The 5536-nt window shown below is 40.9% G+C and overlaps 1 long non-coding RNA gene across 1 annotated transcript in view; it reads right to left on the reverse strand.

Annotated features, from left to right (window-relative positions):
• Nucleotides 1-4638: 4638 nt before the first annotated feature.
• LOC106013786 overlaps nt 4639-5536 on the reverse strand; it is a 1540-nt gene continuing 642 nt past the window's right edge. Inside the window, exon 2 of the long non-coding RNA XR_001185437.1 lies at nt 4639-4779. This is a non-coding gene — a long non-coding RNA (uncharacterized LOC106013786). The remainder of the gene's footprint in view (nt 4780-5536) is intronic.

A 5536-nucleotide genomic window follows, 5' to 3' on the forward strand; every position in this document is an offset into this window, starting at 1 on the left:
GGTGGGGTGTTAGACTTTTTTCTTTGGTTGTTTTGCTGTTGTTGTTTTGTGCATATTACGGCCGGAACATTCAAAAATTTTGGCCGAAGAGAAAACAATTTCTGCTCAAGTCTAAGGGTAATTATTAGCCTTTAAAATTTGGAAGGGCACATACATACACATACTTTCATACAGACACACACTCACACACAAACACACGCAAACACACACACACACACACACACACACACGCACACACACACACACACACACACACACATTCATACAAACACATACAAACACACAAACACATATTTATATACACACTCACATGCACACACAAACTCACACACACACACACACACACACACACACACACACACACACACACACACACAGAGAGAGAAGAACGTACACATAATAATATAAATAGATACACACATTTACATAAACACACAGAGTTGTATGTTCTCAATTTGCTCTCATAATGAAACAGGGTCACACTTGCATACCCTATCGCAATTTCCCCCACCACAGTTGTTGTTTTTTTTTCTTTGTTGTTTTTTTTTTGGGGGGGGGGGTTCTTTGTTGGTTTTGTTTTGTTTTGTTTTGTTGCTGTTGTTTGTTTTTTGGGTGGTTTTTTGTCTTTGTTTATCTTTATCCCACAATGCCCCAGTGATATTCTTGGATATCTCTTGTCCAGTTCTTTACTACTGAAAAAATGATTAAGTGTGTAGGCATTCAGTCACTGCTCAATAAATCGTGCATTTTAATAAGCCACATGTTATACGCTGTCTCCAAATGCACACCCATGCAGAACACTAGAAACCTTATCGGCTCAAAAAGGGCTCTTTTTGTCTGATAAAATACTCAAGATCTAATAACTGTTTCATCTGTTTTTCGTTAGTTTTAATAGGAGTGGGCAGCTAAAGTTTATACTACGTTCAAGTGGCTTATTTCTTCTCTCTTTTTTCTCTTTCTCTCTCTTTCTCTTTGCCTGTCCCTTCCTCTCAACCTCTCAGGGTCTGTCCGTCTCTCTGTCTGTTTCTCTGTCTGTCTCTCTGTCTGTCTCTCTGCCTCTTTCACGCCCTCCCAACCTTTCTGTTTCTCTGTCTGCCTATCTCTCTGTCTCCCTCTGTCTGTCTCTCTCCTTTTCCCTCGTTCTCTTGCTTTTTCTCCCTCCACACTCTCTCTCTTTCTCCCTCTCTCTCTCTCTCTCTCTCTCTCTCTCTCTCTCTCTCTCTCTCTCTCTCTCTCTCTCTCTCTTCTCTGTATGTGTGTGAGTGTGTGTGTGAGTATATATCTCTGTATCTCTCAGTGTCTCTTTCTCCCTTTCTTTCACTCTCTCTATCTCTATCTCTCTCCCCCTCTCCCCCCTCCGTCCCTCCCTCTCTCACATAACCAGTTGTCACTTTATCTAATAGTTCTCTATTCAGGTAAAACGCTCGGCCTAACTGAAACTGGCACGCAGGCTTCTCCAGGGATCCCCGGCTATAAAAGGGGATCAATTGAATTACTTCATTACCCAGGAACACACAGACCGCCTCCATAAACGAAAAAGCCACCGCCCCTCTAAGCAATTTCCCCTAATAATTCCTGCTGTACTTTTTCACGTCTGCTCAGAGAGCCGGGGGTGAAAGGTCATGACCTCGGAAGAGGGGAAAGTGACGACGGTGTGCAAAGAGGAGGAAAAATACCCCAAGACTTGATAATGATATTACATGTATCATGTTGTCAGAAGTAACCATTCACCGCGCGCTATGATCGTTCTGAACTCGTAACTATTTAACGTGGTTGTGATTTAGTTTTAGTTTTAGTAAGTTGTTTTTTTACGGCGCTCGAAACTGCATATGGTCATATGAGCGCCAAGGGGTGGATGTAAACAGAGAAGTCCAAACGGGGAATCAGACTTACGGTACTCTGCTCACCTCTCTAGCCTCAACAGTTCAAAGTCTGCTTCGACTACCAAGGCACCCAGGAAAAAAGCAGTTCACAAGAGAGTGACAAACATACAAAAGAAGTAGCGGAAAGAAGATGATAGTAAGGATGAGGAAAGAAAAAAGCAGCAGTTCCCCCTATGTTGTTCCGGCACAGTGTGAGCATGTCATTGACAAATCAGCCCATTTACAAATCTATTTTGCAAAAGAACATGGTAATATCCCCCCTGTGGGAATGGCCTAAATTAGACAACTTCAGTCAGTAGCACTGCCCCCGGAGGGTGTTGTGTGTGTGTGGGGGGGGGGCTTCACGACCTGGGAAAACGGGAAGTGATGACGGTGTCAAAAGGCGGTAAAAATACATCAAGACTAATAATGATATCAGGTAGTCGGAAATAGCCAGAGGAAGGCAAAGAATAACATGGATTGACAACATAAGAACATGGAAGGGCCTGGATATGGCAGAAAGTGCAACAGCAGCTCGCGGCCGTGAAAGATATAGGGTCATTACACGTCAACCTCTAAGTCAGAGATGACACCTCCAGTTATCCAGGTCGTCGGAAACAACCGTCCGCCGTTAGGGTCGTTATGAACCCATGACTGGTTTGTGTGACTGTGATTTGTAGACCCCATTGCTGCAACGCAAGACAGATGGAAGTGGAGATCCATGATCGCCCACGCCAGCCGGCAAGGCACCGGATGATGATGGTTTGTAGACGTTTTATTTACTCCACTTTCGAGGCAATTTCGATCATTCAAGTCCAGAGGCGGGTAGCGTCGGCCCCTGCCTGTCAGAGCCAACCCACGGGGAAAGGGACGTAACATACCAGCAGACAGACAAAGATACTTAAAAAGAGATGCTCAAATAAAACACCCCCACCCCTCCTCCTATTCTCCGTCTCCCCCCCCCACCCAACATTTTTCTTCCCCCACCCCTGATGTTCTCATCAGTCAAATGACCATGGAGCTGTGTGAAGTCGGACATATCTCAGTGGTGACCTTTGCACCCCCGCGCCCACATGATTTGTGGTGAGATCAAACAGTACAGTATTGACAGATATAATTATACAGATTAACGGAAAGTCACACAGATTGGTCCATGTGTCTATAGACGTGGGAAAGTAAACAGACTATGGAGTTACAGTTGGGTAGAGAGAGAATACATGTGATTGTTTTAGTAAGAGTTTTACGGCACTTGCAACACAATAAGGTCATATAAGTGCCGAAGATTAGATGTGTTACAAGAGAGTAAAAAGAAAAAAAAAAGAAGGAGGGGGGATAAGGACGATAGATGTTTGATAGGGAAGAAGAAGCAAGCCACACCAGAGCACCCGCCAACCACCCACTGAATAATTGTGAACATTATGCAGAATAGATATTATTAATACATGTAATAATAATAATAATAATAATAATAATAATAATAATAATAATGATAATAATAATAATAATAAAAATAATAATAATAATAATAATAATGGGGATTTATACCAATCCCTAGAAGGCTCTAAGATAAATAGATAGATAGATAGATAGATAGATAGATAGATAGATAGATAGATAGATATGCCAAGGTCTTGAGTAAAGAGCCTTGCCTTGATCCAAATCAAAACAGCGGAGTGGGCGTGATAAAAATCTGATTTGACCAAACGTTGCTCGCCATTTACCCGTGTGGATTGCTGGCCTTCTCGGCTGGGTGAACAAAATGGGGGAATGGGTGCGTGTTTGGGGGGGGGGGGGGGATGTGGGTATCTGAGCACCGGCCATAACCTGCCGGATCATTGATTTCTGTTCCAAGCTTGGGTGAGGGGGCGGAGGAGGGGGAGGAGGGGGAGGAGGGGGAGGAGGGGGATGGGGTGAGGTGACAAAATTATTGGGCGTACAATTTATTGCTCGAGAATGCATGCATATTATATCCGAGTCAATAAAATTGCTGCAGTGAGCAAATATTGGAGCACATTTTAAAGGATTGGGGCTTTAAGTTATTTCTTTTTCTTAAAATATATTTAGCTATTTTGTTATGTTTGCTTTATCTTTCTTAACGTCGTCGTTTTTTTTTTGTTTTTTTTTATTTTAAACTAAATTATCAAGCATGAAGTGACTTTTCGATCATCTTATATCAAGCCAATCATTTATCTTGTTTTTTATTTTTGGTGTGAGTATTAATTGTTCCAGTAAAAGTCAACATCCGTTTGTCTTTTGTTTTTGATTTTGTTTGTTTGTTTGTTTTTTTGCTGTTGGCTTTTTTTTTGGGGGGGGTGTTTTGTTTGTTTTGTTTTGTTTTGTTTTTGTTTTGTTTGGGGGGGGGTGAGTCATGTACTTGTTTAATTATTACTGGAAACGTTCTTACCTGTGAATGAACTCCCTTTTTTCTGCAGACAGTTCCCAGGACTTGTCGTGTTTTCTCACAGTGAGTAATCCAGAAATAGATCCAGATAAGAATAATGTCGCTCGGGCGTGAAAAATGATGATTTGGGTAATTCTATTATGAGTCACACCATGATAGAATCATCCACACGCCTCTTTTTGCAGGAGAGTCACACCATGATAGAATCATCCACACACCTCGAGATCGCTTTGCTAGAAAATCACAATAGTCAGTGTAAGAACTGGCTCATGCTGGAACCATGAGTGACAGATTCTCAGAGAGTTCCCTGTACCATTACGTTTTGAATACAGTAAAACGACGAATGTTAGCAAAGTTATTTGGGTGTTTCGTTAAATCTGACTGACAGTCGAAGGCGAGGATAACCCTATTGGGGTCATTAAGTGGACGTGATTCTTGTCTGGACACATCTAGGGCAAGACTTCCTTGTCCACGAGAAAACTGTAATGCGTTACTCAGTTTTTATTACGTTCTGTCCTATTTCAAATACACTACAGTTTAGCACTGATTCACTGATAGATCTACTATCTACAGTATGATTCGCTGATCTATCTTGACTTTCCATTTATACTATCTATCGTTTAGCACTGGTTAGGTGGTCTATCTAGACTTTTCATTTATACTATCTATCGTTAAGCACTGATTCGCTGATCTATCTAGACTTTTCATTTATTCGATCTCTAGTATAATTCAGTGATTTATCTAGACTTTTCATTTATACTATCTAGAGCATGATTCGCTGATCTAGATCTAAAGCTAAACTGTAAGAATGAACAAAAACCCGGGTGGGTAAAGAAAAGCAACGAAAGAATTCCTTCATAGGTTTCACTGATTCAAATACAAGAATGTTGTGAGACGGAAAAAAAAACCACCGCAAGAGATGCACGGTTTTTTTTTAAAAACATAAGAAATCAACGGGAAAAAAAGAGTGAGAAAACAACAACAACAAAAAACAACACAACAATAGCGAAAGAATTAATTCATCGCTTTCACTGATTAAAATGCCAAAAAGATGCCGTGAGTCGAAAAACAACCTCCTCACGAAAGAAACTGTTAAATACACGTGCATGAACCATCGAAGGCTGTCTGGGAAAAGGATCATGAGTTTAATAAAAAAAAAAAATATTTAAAAAAAATAAAAAAAAATAAAAAAAAGTATTTCTTCACAAGTTTCACAGATATTAGAACACAATGATATTGTGGGTTGTGAGTCGAATAAAGCCACCACAAGGGA

Source organism: Aplysia californica, unplaced genomic scaffold (assembly GCF_000002075.1).
Source record: "Aplysia californica isolate F4 #8 unplaced genomic scaffold, AplCal3.0 scaffold01277, whole genome shotgun sequence".
NCBI classification, from domain to species: domain Eukaryota; kingdom Metazoa; phylum Mollusca; class Gastropoda; order Aplysiida; family Aplysiidae; genus Aplysia; species Aplysia californica.